The following is a 21,666-nucleotide window of genomic DNA, read 5'->3' as shown; positions in this document are numbered from 1 at the left end:
TTCCAGGCCAATGGGGGCTGCGGGAAGCGGCACAGTCCGAGGGATGTGCTGGCCGCCGCTTCCCGCAGCCCCCACTGGCCTGGAATGGCGAACCGCAGCCAGTGGGAGCCGCAGTCAGCCAAACCTGCAGACACTGCAGGTAAACAAACCGTCCTGGCCTGTCAGTGGATTTCCCTGATGACTGCATGCCAAAGGTTGCTGATCCCTGGTCTAGTGGTTAGAAGAAGAGCACCAGGACTCCTGGGTTCTACTCCCAGGCCTGTTGCTGACTTGCCACATGATTAAGGCCAAGATCTTTCCCCTCTATATGCCTCAGTTTCCTGAACTGTGAATGCTGGGGTAAGGATGCCTGAGACAGGGAGGACGTGAGGATTAATGACTGTCTGGATAGATTTGGAGATCCTTAGCTGGCAGGGAATGCAGAGGGCCATCATTATGAACAGAGTCACCCGCTGAACAGCCCACAGCTCCCATTTGCACAGAGTCCCCGGCTGCTGCCTACAGGACGTCCTCGTGACCATACAAAGCCATGTGTGATTTTCTCCTTATTTGACACCAGTTCTAAAGAGTTGGAAAGCGATCACCCCAGTTCGGGTGAGTGCCGTGATTCCCCTCCCCGGAGAGAGGGGTGGATTCCCAGAAGCAGGAATTGAAAACAATCCATGGCAAAGAAACCTGAGCAGGGAGGCAGGACTGGGGTAGCTCCCCGATGGCTGTGGCTGCAGTTCCATAGTGCTTCCCTATCTGGGTTGTGTGAGCTGCATTCTACTCCCTGTCTGTCTTCTCCCCTCTGCCAGCTGGCAGGAAGCACGCTTTCCTTCCACCCCCAATGAAGCCATGCCATCGTCTCTGTTCCTCTCCCCATCAGACATAGCGGTGGCAGGCTCTCAGTGTAGCCTGTGATGCAGCTGTCCTGATGGGTGGTATTCTTGCTATGGGACTTTCCCAAGTGGGTGCATGCTACACACTTACAGGAAAATGTCCAGCACTAACTGCCGGAAATCCCAGAAGTGACCGGAGCTGCCTTAAAGCCATGGAGAATGGAGGCCTCCAGTTATCCAAAGAGCAATGTCAGGACAGCGTTGGAGTCTCCCATACACCATCCCTCACTCCGGTGCCATAGGGCTGGATCCACTGACTTCAACAGGCTTTGGATCATAGAATCTCAGGGTTGGAAGGGACCTCAGGAGGTCAGCTAGTCTAACCCCCTGCTCAAAGCAGGACCAATTCCCAATTAAATCACCAACAAGGGGACCAATGACCGAGTTGGACACCTGGGAACTGGAATGAGACCCCGCAAACTCATGTCACTCAAGGCACCAAACAGCCATCCAATGGGAACAATATTCAGTCACCGATGACTTGGGCAGTGAACTTTCCCCATGCCCTGCACTGTCCATTCCCCCTCTATTTGTTTTATTGGCAATGCACATCACAGACCAGCAGCAAAGCCAACATTTCCAAGCCAGTAGGGGATGGTTAGCCCAGGGTAGGACCCCGCAGTCTCTCGTGGTCTAACAAGTGATGGTCTCTCTTCCACCATCTGTGGAATGGACAGTGACCGATCTCCTTGAAAGTGCCTTTGCTGGGGGATGGCCACAGATGGAGTTCATAGAATCATAGACTATTAGGGTTGGAAGGGACCTCAGGAGGTCATCTAGTCCAACCCCCTGCTCCAAGCAGGACCAATCCCCAGATTTTTAACCCAGTTCCCTTAATGGCCCCCTCAGGGATTGAACTCACAACCCTGGGTTTAGTAGGCCAATGCTCAAACCCCTGAGCTATCCCTCCCACTAGTTCTCCCACTAGCTTTTGAAACCCTTTGCTGAAAGTTTTAAACAGCTTTTATTATACATGTCTGGAGAGGAACCTGCTGGGCCGGTTTGGTGTTACCTTCCTGCATCTCTCACTGCGCAAGCGAAGATCTCCCTCCCCCAGCCCAGGTATCAAAGAGCGGCTGAAGTCTCTCTCACACACGTTGCAGTGCAGTCTGAGAAAGCAGCCAGGTCTCTGTGGGTCCTTCTGAGCAGGATTCTCCCCACCCACCTTCATGAAACAAGAACCCAGCCTAACTGCAGGTCTGGATTGGGGCCACCCTTTGATATCTCTCTGCAGATGCCTCATTCCCACAGCCAGGATGAGGGTAGGGGAGGAGCAAAACCAGCAGGGCCTACTGCTCCTCACCCACATGGAAAGTCAGGGGATTTCCAGGCTGTGGAAAAAACAGGAACTGGCTTTGTGTGACAGAGGTCGGGCCTCATCCTGACACAACAGGTCTAAGGGCCTGACCTTACAGCAAATGACTCACCAGAGTAAGGACGGCAGGATCAGGATTACACAGGGCAAGTATCCTTATCTCCCTGACAGCGGACATGACCCTTGAAGGCGCTGCTGAAGCCAGTCACATGTTAAACCTACCCCCATGCAACTGGCCTTTGTCTATTTCACAGGTTTCTCTCCCCTAGAACTGGAAGATACTCTGTGGTCCCACCTAGCCCATTTTTTCTTGGCCAGCACATGGCGGTCCCTTTCAGCACATTCCCCAGTGCTTGGCCCCAGTCCAGTTTCAGATGTCACAAGCAACAGGGGTCCTTCCATCACGCCCATGTGGAAGATTTCACCACCACTCAAGGGCTCTTCCAAGCGTTTCCCAATAATCCTTGTAAAAAATCAGCGATGCCACCATTTCGCCCCAGTGCTCCTAATTACACCCTCCTGTTGGTTTGTTTCTCTGAGCCTCTCTGTATAGATCTGACAAAGAGCTGCGAAGTCATGCAGAAAGGATGATGGCCTTCCTCGGGAGTTTTCCCCAGATTTCCTAGGACCACAGTTTCCTGTCAGGCCATTTCACAGTTCAGAGATTTTGGGTGTTCATGAAATAGCCCATTTTGAGAACTGATCTTTGCCTGAGGGACAGGGTCCCTTCTCTCAGGGCAAAGAGAAAGGGAGTTCTCCCTGGCTGCTCCCCACTCCAGTTACCCCAGTGGGAGCAGACCTAGGCACAGAATAGAACAGAAAATACAGCAGATCTCTTGAAGGCAAAACCGAAAAGCCACTGAATTTCTAGCATGTAGGAATTGTCAGACAGGATCAGACCCCAGGTCCATCTAATCCAATATCCTGTCTCTGACAGATGCTACAGAGAAAGGAAAGGGTAAAAATCCCACACTAGAAAAACTAGACAGATGAACAGCAATCTGCCCTCCTCATTGGTCTCATCTGGATCTCCGAAAAGGCGAGGCTGAAGAGTTTAGAAACACCTTCTGGACTCCAGTGCCTTTCTGTCCGAACCCACTCACTGATTTATACGTCCAGCCCTCGGGGAATGATGTACCTCCTGTCAAGGGGGCTCATTAACATTCCTGAAACGAGCACCTCCTAATCTGCCCATTGTGATTAACAGGGACAGTTCAGGGAGAGGTTTTAATTTCATCCTGGCCTGAAGACTCCCTCCATTCTTCATCACAGGAGGAGAAATAGACGGTTGCAGAAACATAGATGAGCAAAGAAGCACAGCGGGGCTAGGGCTGGAGAGAAAGGAAGCCGATGCCCAAGAACTTGGCTAGGTGTTGAGTACTGGGGGAGCGAACCAGCTGGGGGCGCTGAATTCCTGAAAGGGTGGGTACAGTGAGAAAGGGCTGGGAGTCAGGGGAGGAAGCTGTAACACACGCCCTCACCACAAGGGAGAAGAAGAACTTCTAGCAAACCGCCTTGCCATGAAGATGAAATGACTATTCAGTGCAGTTCCTCACAGCTGCTGGGATCTGGAGCACATCTCTGACCCGCCCAGCAACAGAGGAGAGGCCGGTGAGATGGCCTGTGCTTGAGTTTTCTTCTTGTGACGGATGGCTGCAAATGTGAAGATGCATGAAGTACATCAGATCTCCTGTGCTGGTGATGTGGGGGGAGAGGGACTGTGGGAGAAGGGGTCCCAGATTCTTCCATTCCTCATGGGGGAGACTGCACATATTTTACCTTTCAGAATCTAACTCTTTAACCACTGCAGTTTCTTATTCATTATTATTCGTCAGGCAGTAACACCTAGAGGCCACAATCGGGGATCAGGCCCCAGAGATCAGCACTAAGTGCGACACGTACGCACAGAACAAAGGATGGCGTCTGCCCAGAGAGCCTCACAATCAAGTATTACAGGGGTCGGCAACCTCTGGCACACAGCTCGCCAGGGTACGTGGGCTGCGGGAAGAGGCACGGGTGAGGGATGTGCTGGCTGCGGCTTCCCGCCGCCCCCGTTGGCCTGGGACAGTGAACCGCGGCCAGTGGGAGCCATCATCGGCCAAACCTGCCGACGTGGCAGGTAAACTAACTGGCCCGGCCCGCCAGGATGCTTACCCTGGCGAGCCGCGTGCCACAGGTTGCCGACCCCTGAGTATAAGATGAGACATCAGACCAATACAGCAAACAGCCAGGGGGGAACCCCCAAGGTAACAGGGAGGTGATTATGTTGAATGTCATAAGTAGTGGTCACAGCACACCAGCTGCCTAGGGATTGTCAATTATGGGAGGAGACCCTTCATTGCAGAGTAGACTCTAATATTTGTGCTTCCAGTATATGTATTTATTCATCTCTATATTACATTAAACAAAAGAGCTCTGGGACTCTTTAAACTCTTAAAAATACATCTTGGAACAAATAGACTCCAGCAATCATTCTCAAGGGACACAGCTGGCATTCTTAAAGTAGAAGCAGGCAATGTATTCACTGCCTGTCCTCCTAGCTACCAGTGGGGAGAGATCTGCAGTCTAGCAAGGAATCATGTACTGCAGGGGTCGGCAACCTTTCGGAAGTGGTGTGCCTAGTCTTCATGTATTCACTCTAATTTAAGGTTTCACGTGCCAGTAATACATTTTGACATTTTTAGAAGGTCTGTTTCTATAAGTCTAATATATAATTAACTATTGTTATATGTAAAGTAAATAAGGTTTTAAAAATGTTTAAGAAGCTTCATTTAAAATTAAATTAAAATGCAGAGCCCCCTGGACCAGTGGCCAGAACCTAGGCAGTATGAGTGCCATTGAAAATCACCTCCCGTGCCACCTTCAGCACGCGTGCCATAGGTTGCCTACCCCTGATGTACTGTAACACATTTCCAAGGTGCTCAAATATCCCAGCACTAGCACTGGGTGTGGCATAAGGACCAGAAAAGAATTACACATTAAAGGGATATGATCTAACAGTCAAAGCCCCCATGTTTGGTCCTGGAAAGAAGAGATTTTACAAAGCCAGAAGCTGGCTTTTGGTGAAATTGTTTTGATGAAATCACACACAAATGAACCAAGTTACTGGCTATAAACATTTGCCAGCAGCGTTAGAATCCCTAGCACAACAAACTCTGTGCCTGGGTCTTAGATACAGAAAGTGAAAGTGCCCTGAAGATACCAATGTCTTGAGCCTTTCATAAATACACATAGAAACAGAAAAGGAAAGTCACCATCTGGATTACTTCTCGCACTCTGCTCACGACAACTGTTGGTGAAAAATAAGTGAATCATCCTAGGTGTTATTAGAAAGAGAAATAAACGAATCTTCTCTTGACGCTGATAGTTTAAAGGGAGGAGTGTAAAGTCCAACTCTTAAACTGATCCCCGCAGAAGAATGCGGAGATGTAGGTTGGGGGTGCCAGGACCATTTTGCAACATCATGCTCAGTTTCTGAGTGTTTCACTTACTGTTTTTCAACATCCAATTAAAATGTGAACTGGTCAGTTTCAAAGCCTTTTCCCTCTGGGGATCTAGACTCGTGTGTCTTGTCACAAGCAGAGCGTAGCCAGAATAACTTCCCCAGTGTGGAGAGCTGCAATGGGATAGTGTTGGGGCAGCGAATTCTGCAGCAACTGGCTATGAATAACGCAAGACTCTAGCCAGCTATTATCTGCCGTACACTTTAATTAGCACTGAAAAGCTGGCTATTCTTGGGGGTGGTCATCTCAAGATGGGCTGGGGGCATATTGGCAAAGGATGGTGTGTGGGGGAAGACTGCGCAGTTTCTGATCTTTCATCAGGGGTAGGCAACCTATGGCACGCGTGCTGAAGGTGGCACGGGAGGTGATTTTCAATGGCACTCATACTGCCTAGGTTCTGGCCACTGGTCCAGGGGGCTCTGCATTTTAATTTAATTTTAAATGAAGCTTCTTAAACATTTTTAAAACCTTATTTAGTTTACATATAACAATAGTTAATTATATATTAGACTTATAGAAACAGACCTTCTAAAAATGTTAAAATGTATTACTGGCACGTGAAACCTTAAATTAGAGTGAATACAGGAAGACTAGGCACACCACTTCCGAAAGGTTGCCGACCCCTGCAGTACATGATTCCTTGCTAGACTGCAGATCTCTCCCCACTGGTAGCTAGGAGGACAGGCAGTGAATACATTGCCTGCTTCTACTTTAAGAATGCTTCTACTTTAAGAATGCCTGCTTCAGGTGAATTGATCCCCCTGGCCCTGTCTCTCACTCTGGGCTGGCAGGGATGGAGAATGCTCTGCAGGTGGCATGCTCTGCTTGTGGAATAGGAGGGGGGGCTTTGTGTCACTCAGCAGTGGCTGGTGAGGGAGCAGAGCTGAGGCTCCAAGCCCACTCTCCCACACACTTCCCCGGGCTGGTGGGAGAACGGGCTTGAAGTTAAAACAAGGGCTGTATGGAGGAGGTAGAGGCTGATGTGGTGGGGGAGAGGCAAGGAAGTTGAGAGGTTCCATTATGTTTTGTTGATCTTAACTCTGGATAAAATCCAGCTCAATAAAATCTGGGCGCATAACCCCCGAAGATATGGAATGGAAACAGATGTCAAGGAAATTGCACATATAGACAACTGAGCATGTTTAATTAAATGCACACTCAGGACTCCCAGGCAGGATGATGAGTGGGAGGCAGGCTGGCTTCCTCAAAGGCTGTTATGATAAAAAATCCTTTTGTTCTCTTTACCTCCTTTGAAGTTAATTTCTTTTGATGGCGATAGAGTGGTTCTTAGATGGTGTTTGGTGGTGGCTGAACAGAACTCTACAATAGGGATGTTATTCCTGCTGGGGTTCCCACTTAAACTGATCCTGCTCAATACCCCTTCTGTTTTAGCATTGCCCATGTGTGGGTTTGAGAATTTCAGTAGGGCTTCCGGTATCCTTTTTTAGTGTCCTTGAACTTATTTGGAAGAATTCCTGGTAACTCAGCTGCTTAATATATGAGCTGATGGGGGCATGGTCCAGAAAACCCTAAAACTTTATATAGAATCCCTTCAAACATTGTTATGACTTTGGGGAGGGGACCCCAGGTGCTAGGAAGCTGGGCCCCATTTTAGCTGCCGCTGTTGGGGTTTCACAATTGTGGGAGTCAGTGGCTCCTGATTGTGATGGGCTATCCCTGTTAGTAGGTGTGATGGCTGTTGCTGAGGCCCTTCAGAACTAAAAGCATGAGCTGTGACCACTTGAACTAAAGAGCCAAGACCTTTAGGTGGCTCTGAAACAGACTCAAATCCTCTATTGGACATAGAGGGGGGAACCTGTAAGATACATTTACAGGTATCTACATTCTACAGGGAAACACTGCAAATGGATGAACTCATCTACTTAGGCTCTCTCTCTGTGTCATGGATGGTGGGTGAAGCCTGGGCACGGGGAGGCTAGTCCCTGGCCTGGCCCTTCTGCCTGAGTCCCCTCCCCCCCGAGGCCACCCAAGCACCTTCAGCCCTGGAGTGGCAGGCAGTGCAGCCTCAGCTCCGGGGGCCCCCCAGCGCTGGGCAGCCCCAGCAACCCCAAGTCCAGGCCATAGGATAGCCCAAAGTCCAGGCCCCAGCTCCACCCAGCAGGCTTCCTGGAGAAGGAGGCAGCCTGACAGGGCTGGGGCAACTAGCCACAAGCAGTAGGAGGGGGCCTTGGGGTGGAACATGGGTGGAGCCAGGTGGGCTTTTTACTGGCTGTGGCTAGTGAACACTGGGCAAGAACAGGCTGCGAGCATAGGGGAAAGGAGGGCTTTCCACATTAGAAGTAGCATGAACATGGCAACCAGCATGCACTGGCACTGCCAGGCATGAAAGCCTTTTCATTCACCACAACAGCAAGTAAACCAACACCTGACCCCACAACAAACACATAGAGGCTCCTTGTTTCACACTGTCTGGGAACCCTCCTGTTTTATTCATGCTCGCAGCCCTTCTTCTCACTAGCTTATTGCACTGGACATTGATATGGTAAAGGCCAAGCAGATGGCAGTGGTTCTGGGCTGTTGGTAGTTTCTAGCTGAAGAGATGGAGCAAAAGTGGGATATCTGCATTGTTGTGCTTGGATTAGAACAGTTAATGTCAACATAAAAATAGCCCCCTGTGGAATGCACTTTTTGCAGGAGCCCATCGGGGTTTATTTTTGTCTAGGTGTCCAGGGAATTAAAAGTGGCAAAGATCCAACACAAGGGACAGGAAGGAAACCAAAAATGGAGACCATTGGAAAGGTAGCTGGGTTCATTTCCAGAACAGAGAGTTTCTTTCAGTTCATTTCAATGACTCAGCATATCTGTTGTCAATTCACAGAAGGAGAACACTGGGTCTGTGTGGGACAGAAGCAACTGTAGCTCGGCCACTGTGATGTCCCTGGAAATCTGGTCCAGTTCTAACCGTGCTTATCTACCTCGCGAGGTAGGTTATCGCTAGCCCCACTTTGCGAGTTGGAAAACCAAAGCACGCTGGGTGTGTCCCCGCAGCAGCGAGTCTCACAGCCCAGCCAACAGACTTGGGCTCATGTGACGGCACCGAAAATTGTAGTGCAGCCATTTGGATGGCTGGCGGTTGGGCCCTGAAGTCCTCCCAGCTCCCTTACTTCAGAGCTAGAGCTCGAACGTCTCCACAGACCCGGCTCTGCGACTGGCTGTGTAGATGCACCCAGGGCAAGCAAATTGCCTGAGGTGTCAGAGCTAGGAATAGAACCCAGCAGTCCTGTCTCGTCTCCTTTGTTCTTACCCACACCACAGCGTCAGTCGGGGGGTGGGGGGGGAGAGCAAGAGACCGTCCCCCACTATTCCTACAGCCCCAGTAGCTCTCTGCAATGTCAGCCCCAAATATCACAGCTGACACTTGTGGCACTGCAGCAGGCAGGACAGTGCAGGGAGTAGCCGTGGGGAGCAGGCAGCAGGGGGTTGCACTGGGGGGTAAGTAGCAGGGGGTGGCAGTAGGCAGCAGAAGACAGCGTGCAGGGGGTGGGGGCAGGGGTGCTGGTAGGTAGGAGGGGGCGGCAGTAGGAGCAGGGAGTTGGGTGGCAGCAGGAGGCAGGGTGGGGGCAGGGGGTGGCAGTAAGCAATGCAGGGGTGGTGGTAGGTTGGGGGGTAGGGGTGGTAGCAGGGTGCAATGTTAGGTAGCGGGGGTAGGGAGTGGAGGTGGGGGTAGGAGTGGGGGCACTAGGGAAGGGGGTGGTGGGGGAGGCGGGGTGCGGGAGGCACTAGGGAAGTGGGTGGTAGGGGGTGCGGGGGGGCCCAGGGAAGGGGGTGGTAGGTTGTGGGGGAGGCGGGGTGCGGGGGGCCCTAGGGAAGGGGGTGGTAGGTTGTGGGGGAGGGGGGGTGCGGGGGGCACCAGGGCAGGGGGTGGTAGGTTGTGGGGGAGGGGGGTGCGGGGGGCACCAGGGCAGGGGGTGGTAGGTTGTGGGGGAGGGGGGTGCGGGGGGCACCAGGGCAGGGGGTGGTAGGTGGTGGGGGAGGGGAGTGCGGGGGGCCCCGGGGCGGGGGGTGGTAGGTGGTAGGTGGTGGGGGAGGCGGGGGGCACCGGGGCGGGGGGTGGTGGGGGAGGCGGGGTGCGGGGGGCACCGGGGCAGGGGGTGGTAGGCGGTGGGAGAGGGGGGGTGCGGGGGGCACCGGGGCGGGGGGTGGTAGAGGGGGGGAGGGGGTGCGGGGGGCCCCGGGGCGGGGGGTGGTAGGTGGTGGGGGGGGAGGGGGTGCGGGGGGCCCCGGGGCGGGGGATGGTAGGTGGTGGGGGAGGGGGTGCGGGGGGCCCCGGGGCGGGGGATGGTAGAGGGGGGGAGGGGGTGCGGGGGGCCCCGGGGCGGGGGGTGGTAGGTGGTGGGGGGGAGGGGGTGCGGGCGGCCCCGGGGCGGGGGATGGTAGGTGGTGGGGGAGGGGGTGCGGGGGGCCCCGGGGCGGGGGGTGGTAGGTGGTGTGGGGGAGGGGGTGCGGGGGGCCCCGGGGCGGGGGGTGGTAGGTGGTGGGGGGGAGGGGGTGCGGGCGGCCCCGGGGCGGGGGATGGTAGGTGGTGGGGGAGGGGGTGCGGGGGGCCCCGGGGCAGGGGGTGGTAGAGGGGGGGAGGGGGTGCGGGGGGCCCCGGGGCGGGGGGTGGTAGGTGGTGTGGGGGAGGGGGTGCGGGGGGCCCCGGGGCGGGGGGTGGTGGGGGAGGCGGGGTGCGGGGGGCACCGGGGCAGGGGGTGGTAGGCGGTGGGGGAGGCGGGGTGCGGGGGGCCCCGGGGCGGGGGGTGGTGGGGGAGGCGGGGTGCGGGGGGCACCGGGGCAGGGGGTGGTAGGCGGTGGGGGAGGCGGGGTGCGGGGGGCCCCGGGGCGGGGGGTGGTAGCTGGGGGGGGCGGGTAGGAATTGTCGGTACGTACAGGCTGGTGGCGGCTCCCCGCCCCCCCGCTCCGTTGCCCCCCCCGGTTCCGGCCCGGGGGCCGGAAGTTCGTGTACGCAAGACGCCTCCCAAGATGGCGGCGGCGGCGCGAACCCGGAAGTGAGGAGCCGCCTCTAGGAGGGAGCCTGAACCCCGACGCCCCTTGGGACCAGGTGAGAGCCGCCCGCTACCCCCGGGAGCCGCGCGGGCGGAGAGATCCGCGGGGCCGGGGCCGGGGAGCCCCGGGTCAGAGTCTCTGGGGAGCCGGGGGGGGCCCGGGAGGTCAGGGCCCTTTGCTTCCCCCTCCCCCGGGTCAGTATCTCTGGGGAGCTGGTGGGGGGGGTCCTTTGTTTCCCCTCCCCCTGAGTCAGGGCTCTGGGGAGCCGGGGGGGCCGGGAGGTCAGGGCCCTTTGCTTCCCCCTCCCCCGGGTCAGTATCTCTGGGGAGCTGAGGGGGCAGGGCCCTTTGCTTCCACTCCCCCCTCGGGGTCAGGGCTCTGGGGAGCTGGGGGGGGCTCTTTACTTCTCCTCCCCCCAGGTCACGGTCTCTGTAGGGGGACCAGAACCCTTTGCTTCCCCTCCCCTTGAGTCAGGGCTCTGGGGAGCTGTGGGGGGGCCAGCGCCCTTTGCTTCCCCTCCCCTTGAGTCAGGGCTCTGGGGAGCTGTGGGGGGGCCAGGACCCTTTGCTTCCCCTCCCCCTGAGTCAGGGCTCTGGGGAGCTGTGGGGGGCCAGGGCCAAGTTAGGGTCTCTGTAGAGCCATGGAGGGGCAGGTCTCTGCTTCCCTTCCCTGGGTCAGAGTCACTGGAGAGCCACAGGGGTGGGGTAGATTTCTCTGCTTCTACCCCCCTTCTCTCAGGTCAGGATTTCTGGGGAACCATGTGGGGGAAGGGCTCTTTGCTTACTCCTCCCCCCACGCCAAGGGTTCAGGGAAGCTAAGTGGGGGTCAGGTTTCTCTTCCTCCCCCCCCCCCCCCAAGGTCAGGGTCTCTAGGGAGCTTTGTGGGGGGGGCAAGTCTCTCTGCTATTCTTCTCCCCAGGGTCAGTTCTGTCCTACACCTTCTTCCCTGTCCGTTACCTCATTTCTTTCTCTTTTCTGGAAAGAAGGGGATAGTGCTTCAGGTTTCCTCAGTTCCTCCAAGGAGGCTGTTCCTCCTCAAGTTATCTTTATTAGTCAGAGTTTTGACAGGCCTGAAGGTGTAGCTGTTTGAGTCATTTCCTGAAGCACGATCCAAGCAATGCAACTACCTACGTGGGCCAAAGGTTTGGCTTTCCCATGCTAGTCATGGTGCCTAGAGTTAGGGCTGAGAATCTGGATTGATATCTAGTCTGAACCATCCCCAGGTACTGTAGAAGATAATCCTACCTATACATAGCCCCTTTTATCCGAAACCCATTTACAAGAGTCACCTCACCCATCATTAAAATGCAATCACTTCTGGGGTGCAGTGAGAGAACTCTTAAAGAGTGTAACATAATGCCACAAGATAGTTTGGGACGGGAAGGGAGGAGTTATGTTGGCCTGCCTTTGAAGGACCTCGGTTATTGTATTAAGGTGTAACACCTGGTGTTTCGAGTCCCCTGGTAGTATTTGGGGACAGGTAGTTTGTCCAGATTAACCCTCGATTTGTGTGTACAGCATCTAATACAATGGACCCTTCCTCTGCCCAATCCTGTTGGGGCTGCTTCTGTTATACAGCTAAATAAAAACAATTTATTTTTTTAAAAGTCTGGCCCTTTTGTTGTGGGGAAAGAGAGGCTCTCTAATACACTGGCTTTTTACTTCAATGTGAGTGATGGAAAAGACCTATTGCCTTATCTACCTATCTGTTTCTGCTGACATTACATTCTCTAGGGGCCTTTCCGTTGACTGTTAAATGACTTGCTCTTGAAGCCTTACTTCAAATCCTTAGGAGACTATTCCACATGCCAATATGCCTCTCTGTTAAATTTTGCCTGGTTGTTTTTAGATATTATTGAAGAACAAGAAGGAAATCTCTTATGGAAGTAAAGTAGCTCCTGAATTTATGAATACACTCCCTTTTTATGTGTATTATGGGCCAGATCTTCCATCCTTTCTGAGGCTGAGTAGCATGTTACTCTACAAGTAGACTGAAGGACTAAAATGTGATTATTCATGGATTATTTGGTGTGAGTAGGGGTATCAGAATCTGTCCCTATTTGATGTCTAGACCATCAGCCTTTTCTATGTAATTACTGCACAGCACTCTGGATTTTTCTAGCATGAAAATGTTTTTAAAAATAAGTAAAGTTTACTATGCACTTGAAAAAAAAATTCTAATGTTAATTCCTAGTGTGAGGCAAGGACCAGGCTTTTCTAATCCCATGTAAAATTTACTTCCAAAAATAAAACTGTTTGCATGGGGAACATGGCTTGTTTAGCCTAGCCAAAAGAAGGCTAAAGGGGGATATGATTGCTCTTTATAAATATATCAGAGGGATTAATATTAGGGAGGGAAAGGAATTATTTAAGCTTAGTACCAATGTAGACACAAGAACAAATGGGTATAAACTGGACACTAGGAAGTTTAGACTTGAAATTAGACGAAGGTTTCTAACCGTTAGAGGAGTGAAGTTCTGGAACAGCCTTCCAAGAGGAGTAGTGGGGGCAAAAGACATATCTGGCTTTAAGACTAAGCTTGATAAGTTTATGGAAGGGATGGTATGAAGGGATAGCTTAATTGATCTTTGATTGTCAGCAGATAAGTATGCCCAGTGGTCTGTGATGGGATGTTGGATGGGATGGGATCTGAGTTACTGCAGAGAATTCTTTCCTGAGTGCTGGCTGGTGAGTCTTGCCCACATGCTCAGGGTTTAGCTGATCGCCATCTTTGGGACCGGGAAGGAATTTTCCTCCAGGGCAGATTGGCAGAGGCCCTGGAGGTTTTTCGCCTTCCTCTGCAGCGTGGGGCATGAGTCACTTGCTGGTGGATTCTCTGCTTGAGGTCTTCAAAGCACAATTTGAAGACTTCAATAACTCGGACATAGGTTAGGGGTTTGTTATAGAAGTGGATGGGTAGGGTTCTGTGGCCTGCTTTGTGCAGGAGGTCAGACTAGATGATCATATTGGTCCCTTCTGACCCTAAAGTCTATGAGTCTATAAAGTGACAGAAATAAATGAGTGTGTCATTTCAGAAAATCCTTTCTGCGCTGAGACCTTGAATGTCAAATTCTTGCCCACAATGGTGCTGATCTTAATTTCCCAGTTCATAGCCCCTGAAAAATAGAGCTTATGCTGTGACAGGCTCTTAACTCTAGTGCTGCTAGTGGTCACCTATCTACTTGGATCTTAATGTTGTTAAATGTCAGTTCAGTGCTTAAAGCAGGGTTCTGATGCTACAAGAGACTGTAAAAAATGGAATTAGGTTCTACTTTTATTTTGATTCTAAAGCAAATGTTCTCAGTTTACAATAAAAATAGATGGCTTTTTCTAAATTCCAGTCCTGCAAACTCACCAAGGGTTCTGAAAGTTTCCTCGGGTTCTCTTTGACTTGTAGCATCATCATCACTTGTAAATTCTGCAGGCAACAACATGCCCTCTGTTGTATCTGTGCAATCCTATTGTCTTCGGGATGGGGTGTGGCAGAGGGGGCGGCAGAGGCCTAACCTGAGGGAGAATGTAGCCCTGCAGTTGGAATTTTTAAGTTAACAGTTCTGTTGAAAGCGTTTGAGGCAGGAGGGATTCCAGATCCCTCTTGCGTAGCTGGGTTGGTTCTGTCAAGTGGGCGTGCAGGGGTTGCCAAAACAGACTCTTGTTGTTGGAAGATGTCTGTATTGTATTTACTTGATAGAAAAGTAGTATCATGAGTACTGTGTGCATCCATTTATCCCATAAAGAAGTAGTTTTCCAACAAAGTCCGGTGGATAGGATGCCAAGTCAGGAGACCTGTTCCCATCTCCGTCTCTTGCTCTTTCTAGGACCCCTGGCAAATCACTTAGCTTTTATGCATCAGTTTTCCCATCCAGATAATGATACTTTCCAGCTATACAACCTGTGGTCAAACCCTTATGAAAGCTGTAGTGCTGAAATCTTGCACTTTTCTTATATTTATGTACCATTTAACGGAAACATACATTCACTTTAATTGTCTGAATTTTTTTAACCCTTTGAAGCAAGAGTCTAAAATCTTCAGGTATCTTGATACTTGGCAAAATCAGCATTATTCTAGAGCACCAAAGTTTAATAGTTGCATTCTAGTTTCCTAATATTTGAATAATATAGGGCTGGCAGAACTATAGCTGTTTGGTATTATCATCAACTTAGACCATAAGAACGGCCATACTGGGTCAGACCAAGGGTCTGTCTACCCAGTATCCTGTCTTCCAGCAATGACCAGTGCCAGGTGCCACAGAGGGAATGAACAGAACAGGTGATCATCAGGTGATCCATCCCCTGTCGCCCATTCCCAGCTTCTGGCAAACAGAGGCTAGGGACACCATTCCTGCCCATCCTGGCTAATAGCCATAAAAAATAACACTCTGCCTGGATTTTTTTTTTTTGTCCTAGTATTGTTATACCTGAGGTTACTAATAATTAGAGGGAAAATAATCTCTTTTCCAATTTCCTTACCTTGACAGCACTTGCCTGTATCTGGTATCATGTTTTATGTGGGCTTTCTCACATCAGACAGCGATAGGAAAAGGATTTTTATAAAAACAGGAAAATGTTATTGTGAACCCACAAAAATTGGCAGGACAACTCTGGAGCCAGAATAGAACCTGACACTACTTCTAGCTCTTTTTTTTTTTTTAAGTAAGTAGGTCTCGATTTGACACTGTCCCTTTAAAAATGCTCTGAAAGAACCTGCTGAGCTGCCATGACATTTTTTCTTTCACATACTAACTTGCCCTTCCTTCCCCCAGGGGTCCTTATCCTCCTGTCAAATCCATAGAGTCCTCCATCTTTTCCCACGCTTTATGCTCCCCACTCTTGAATAGGAGAGGACTCCTTTGGGTCGCTACTGAGCATTGAGATATTCCCTCTCCCAAAGGCTGCATCATCTTGTGGACACGCACACACACACACCCAGCCCCTGTTGACTGAGGCAGGAGACAGTAGGAACCAGTAACTTGTAGGCGGTATAGAGCATTACACCTCACTGACATGTGCTTTTAAAATTGGAGCTACTTTCGTCTTGTTTCAGTAAGATACTTTTCTTTACGTTAATGTATAAATGGACAGAGAAGATTTTTTTAGACGTGTATGTTCAAAATTGTTCCGATGCGAGGACCTTGTACAGCAAGTTTCAGCATGGAGTAGTCTTTTTAAATGGCTAAGTTATAGACTCCTGAAATGGTTTATAATGGAAATGCTGACACAACTTTAATGTTTTTTTGAACAGTAACACTGTAATAAAGAGCTAACTGTACAGTCAGTGAAAACTGAGTTGTGATTTTAATCACTAGAGTCTGAATCTGTCAGGAAAGCCTTCTAGGCTTAATTAAGAGAGGTTTATATTCTTCTTTGAAACATTTTTTTAAATTTAAAATCTTTCCAGTCTTTTTGGTAACATGATCTAGAACTGCAAACATATTACTGTGAAAAAGACTGACATAGCAAAATACACATTGAGCCAGCCTGAAACGAGCTTAAAGTGCTATGTTTATGTGTTTATGACTAGTAAGAAGGCAAGCTTTGATGTCTTTGTACAGCTTTTTCCACTGGGAGTGGTGATGTGGTCAATCAGAGCGTTCATAACTCCTCTGGTAGGGCTGCACATGGGGCCAGGATCTTTTGGGCTAGACAGACGCCATGCACTCCTTCTGAGGCCTGGTGTACACCTAGAACTTTGATTGACCTTCACTCAGGACTGAAAAATTTTGCACTTCAAATTACCATAGGTCGATCAACCTAACCCCTGGTTCAGAGGTGGCTAGGTTGATGGAAGTATTCTTCCATCAGTCTAGCTACTGCCTCTCCGAGAGGTAGATTACCTGTCCTACATCGATGGAAAAATCCCTCCCACCGATGTAGGAAGCAACTACACAATGGCCTTACAGCAGCACACCTGCAGCCCCATAGCTGTACTGCTGTAGTGTAGATATACCTTAACTTCATTCCCTTACTTCCCTAGGTAGTGATCGGATCACAAGGCAGAGGAAGGATGGTCTTGTGGCTGAGGCACAGGGTAGAGAATCTGGAGACCGGGGTTCGTCTCTTGCCTCTGCCATTTTTGTCAGTGGTGATATTGCCCTGATGTGTCAGCTGCTTGGTTGAAAGTACCCCTGCTCTTAGTTACCCACATTGCCACGTTGCCTGAGCCTCTCTTTGTGCTCTCTCATACGGGTTGTATAACCTTTTGTGTCTTTGAAATTTCAGAGCACAGCCAAGTGTATATGTGGTGGTTTATAGGTTTCTACAGAAATGTTCTGAGTTTCTTGGCAGAGTTGGGGGAGGGAGGCATTTTCTTGTGAATGACTTTTCTACCTGGAAATAGAAATACGTCATTTATCTCTTCTACCAAATAAAAGGGCTCTGATAGATGGATTCTGCCTCTTCCCTCCCTAGAATGTGTTTCCCTTGCAGTAATCCAGCCTAAGACTGTATTTGGGTCCTAGTTTAAGCAATAGTCCATTGCTGTAAACAAAATGTTTGAATTTCAAGTCAAACCATTAAAGTCAAGGCAGCCTGTGAGTGAAGGGAGAGACTGTGCTTTACAGCGAGTCCTTTGTGGGGAAGAAATATGAAACTCTGAACAGTGAATTGGTGCTCTGATAGTTCTGCTGATGGAACTGAGGTCTGGGGAAGCATGAAACGTAATGTCCTAATGTCATTCTGCAAGCTGAATGAATGACGAATGAGGTCAGAATTACAGATGACTCAGCAGCAATAAAGTTGTATTGTGCTGTCTTGAAATGAAAGTATCTATAGAAGACTTAGGGCTTGTCTACATCAGAAAGTTGCAGCGCTGGTGAGGGAGTTACAGCGCTGCAACTTAGGAGGTGTACACATCTGCAGGGCACCACCAGCGCTGCAACTCCCTGTTTGCAGCGCTGGCCGTACTCCCGTTTTGTCTCGGGTGTAGAGGATCCAGCGCTGGTGATCCAGCGCTGGTAATCAAGTATAGACACTTACCAGCGCTTTTCTTGACCTCCGTGGAATAAGCAGGTATCCCAGCATACCTGAGGAAGCCTCTGGTAATCAAGCTGGTCTCCTTCCCCGGCTTGCTCTCGCGTTCCCCGAACCCCGAGCAAGCAGGTCTCCTTCCCTGCGGTTTGCTGGGTGGTTCGGGGAACGCGAGAGCAAACCGCGGCGAAGCTGGTCTCCTTTCCCGGTTTTGCTCTCGCGTTCCCCGAACCCCGAGCAAGCAGGTCTCCTTCCCCGCGGTTTGCTGGGTGGTTCGGGGAACGCGAGAGCAAACCGCGGCGAAGCTGGTCTCCTTCCCCGGTTTGCTCTCGCGTTCCCCGAACCCCGAACAAGCAGGTCTCCTTCCCTGCGGTTTGCAGGGTGGTTCCGGGAAACGCGAGAGCAAACCGCGGCGAAGCTGGTCTCCTTTCCCGGTTTGCTCTCGCGTTCCGGAACCACCCTGCAAACCGCAGGGAAGGAGACCTGCTTGTTCGGGGTTCGGGGAACGCGAGAGCAAACCGGGGAAGGAGACCAGCTTCGCCGCGGTTTGCTCTCGCGTTCCCCGAACCTCCCTTGAAGCCGCCCAACAGCGCTGCAGTGTGGCCACATCTAACACCACTTGCAGCGCTGGTTGCTGTAAGTGTGGCCACTCTGCAGCGCTGGCCCTATACAGCTGTACTAATACAGCTGTAACAACCAGCGCTGCAAAATTTTAGATGTAGACATGGCCTTAATGTAAAATATATCCACATTTGGGTTAACATAACGAAGTTCCCCTCCAGTGTATGTTGTCAGTAAAGCAGCTGAAGCATGGGACTGCTTAATCTTACTAGGATGTTCAGTTTATTAAGCTTATGGGGCAGAATAGAAAGCTTCTTGCCTTTTTCTTGGGCAATTTGGGGAATAACCTCTGGGGGCCTATGTCAACAGCAAGACTCAAAAGTAAGCTTTTTTAGATTTCCATATTTGAATATTTATTATTGCCTTTCTATAGTGCATTTCACCTGTGAATCTCAAAGCACATCATAAACATTAGTGAGGTAACACAACAACCTTTTGTGGTAGTATATCCATGTTACAGTTGGAGACTCCAAAGCACAGAGGGGTTAAGTGGCTTGCCCAAAGTTACAAAGTCATTTGTATACTAGAATTGCCTATACTAGAAAGTTGTACCACTTTAGTTACTATCTGTGTAGTTGTGGAACAACTATCCCAGTGTGGATGCAAGGGTTTGTATAAGGGAGCTTTCCACTGGTAATCGTATTCCATGTGGGAGGAGTAACTATACCAGTGTAAGGCACTTTTATATGGTATGACTAGAACTTGTACTGGTATAACTCTGTTATAACTGGTAAAACCCCACACCTTTAACTGCCATAATTCTATCAATGTAGCTTGCAAGTATAGACCAGGCTCAGTGAAAAAGCAAATAAAAGAATTCAGGAGTCCTAGCTTCCAATGCTGTGGTGCTTCCTGGGAAGTTATTTCCTCAATTCCATTACTCCCTTTTCATGAGCTTGGCAGCCCTTTTGTAATGTCCAAGTAGGGGTGGAAATAAAATACTCAGGGGTGAGTTTATTTCACTGTTTGACCCTGCAGACTACAGGTGATTACGCCTTCAAATAAATGCACAAAGTGAATTTATTACAGCCTTACTTAGCATGTTTATTTGAATGTATGCTCAGCCAGTTCTCCATTTATTTTTTTAAACAGAAGAAAATTCAATAGGAGAAGCTGATAATGCAGTGTTGAATCTGAGAATGTAAATGTGCAAGTCAAGAAATTCAAAGATTCCCGCAGCAACCATAACTCATCTGCTTTGTACATTTTAGATTGAGACATTTTAACAATGTACTGAGTGATATAAAAGGCTACAGTTGTGAAAAGGGGCTGAGTTGGTATTTTTGGAGAGATTTCCCAATTCTTGTGCATATAAATTCCCAGCCACGGTGTTGCGTTAATGTGGCGGCTTGTATTGAATTAAACCCACATTTCTTTGCCGAGTGCAATTTCTCCTTTAGTGTCCTCCGGCAATTTAAGTTTTGCCATGACTTTGTTAAATAGGGTTCATTGTTTGTACTTCTATCTCCTTCTGTTTTTATAATCCAGGAGGCCTCTCTCTGGGTGTGTTGTTTTCCAACTGCTGAGCCTTTTCCTGGCACTTGTAATTAAGTCTGTTCCACCACTAATTTAAACCCACCTGGCTTTATCTTTTGGCTTGACTGAATTGTGGATGAGCAGATATTTTCATTTAAAGGAGCAAATTCCCTCCCAACAAGCGCCTTTGATTCTGCAGTATGGTCTGAGCTTCAAAGAGGTGGGGTTAGAGCTGCTTTAAAAGTGAAGTTTTTCCTCTCCCTGCGGTGGATACTTGTATCTTTAGAAGTAAAGTTTGCCTTTTTTTTTTTTTTTTTTTTTTTTACCTCCACCATCTTCTTGCCTGTGTAGATGGCAAGAAACTTGGAAGTGATCTCAACTTTTCTCCCCTTTGTTTACTGAGTGTACAATTCGAGCAGTTAATCTGCCAAATATATTCTTTACAGCCATGCTGTGACTCTCTAATAACTTTCACAGCCAAGGTAAGAAGTGAGGAAGGTTTTACCGCTTTCTTACTCAGGCCTATGCACAGTTCTGATACCCTGGGAGTGCAAACTTTACAGAGTTAGGGTAGTGTAAAATCTGTGCTTTTACATAAATGTATCTCAGGTACATTCTGATGTGTCCAGAGCGTTCAAGAGATCAGGGTGCCATAAACTGTGTGGTACAGGCATGCCCTACATTGACCCCATTTTAATCACATACAGTGTACTTAGTATCTTTCACGTTGATGTTATCCTTTGCTGTCTATCATAAATAGACTTAGTTCTATTCAGAATCAGTTTAAAGATAGGTTTCTTCAGTTGTTTTCCCATAACTCTTTCTAAATTGCATGTTAATCTGTGATTGGGTGAGTTGGGTTACAATTTGCTATATTTTGCACTACAGTTGTTAATACACTGATTCTTTGTTTTTATTTAAAAAAGCAGTTTCAATTTACCCATTTGAATCTACCTTCATAGTCTAAGTTGTTAGGGAGCAAACTCTAGCTTCTGAATATCTGTCTTTCAAACATAAATTCATCAATCTATTCTTAAGAAATTGTAAAAAGCGATAGATCTATCGGGGATCGATTATCACATGTAGTGTAGACACGATAAATAGATCCCTAATCACTCTCCCATCGATTGCTGAACTCCAGCCGTGCGAGAGGCAGAAGCAAAGTCGACGGGGGAGCCACGGCCGTTGATCCAGTGTCGTGAGGACGCAAAGTAAGTAATTTTATTTCGATCTAAGATATGTCGACTTCAGCTATGCTATTCTCATAGCTGAAGTTGCGTATCTTAAATCGATTCCGCCCCCCCCCCCCCCCCCCCCCCCCCGTGTAGACCAGGTTTTTTAATTACCCTAGAGTAGTTCTTGCTCTACTCCTGCGTAGTCTGAGGCCTGGCTAGCAGAGGGTGCACAGATTAATTTGGGGGAGCTCTTTTCCAAGTGTGACTGATACGCAGATCCTCAGACAAGGAAATTAACAAAGCAGAATCATACTGAGTTGTGCTTTTTGAGAAACTAAGTGTGCCAAATGGAAAGGGACTAAACCAGCTAGGAAAAAAACTTTCCATTTCTAAAGGTTACAGCAAATAATGGAAAGAATTAAAAATAATCGTTTGGCACTTCCCATTTAAATATAGAATTGTGGACTAAGGAGGCAAGTGCCTGTTAGTTTTGATCATATTAAACTTTGCACTCACATAGCAACCCTCATCTGAAAATCTTGGTGCTTTTTATAGTATGATGAGACCTCTCAGACCTCCTGTGAGGTTACTAGACCCATTTTACAGATAGGTATACCGAGGAACAGAAAAGATTAAGGTTTCCCCATTATCACAAAATAAGTCATTAGCAGAGCAAATTAATTCAGGAGTCGTGATTTCCAGCTTCCTCTCATCACTCATGAC

At 49.5% G+C, this 21,666-nt stretch overlaps 1 protein-coding gene across 4 annotated transcripts in view; it reads left to right on the top strand.

Moving 5' to 3' along the window:
* The first annotated feature begins 10,667 nt into the window (after positions 1-10,667).
* Positions 10,668-21,666, top strand: part of SBNO2 (strawberry notch homolog 2) — a 111,684-nt gene continuing 100,685 nt past the window's right edge. For 3 of the 4 annotated variants that reach the window (XM_050933869.1, XM_050933866.1, XM_050933871.1), the window contains exon 1: positions 10,668-10,761. The gene's annotated coding sequence lies outside the window, so the exon portion shown is untranslated. The remainder of the gene's footprint in view (positions 10,762-21,666) is intronic. The other variant, XM_050933868.1, reaches the window with a different exon arrangement.

This window comes from Gopherus flavomarginatus, chromosome 24 (genome assembly GCF_025201925.1).
Source record: "Gopherus flavomarginatus isolate rGopFla2 chromosome 24, rGopFla2.mat.asm, whole genome shotgun sequence".
Lineage (NCBI taxonomy): Eukaryota > Metazoa > Chordata > Testudines > Testudinidae > Gopherus > Gopherus flavomarginatus.
This window is presented reverse-complemented; position numbering and strand designations above follow the sequence as displayed.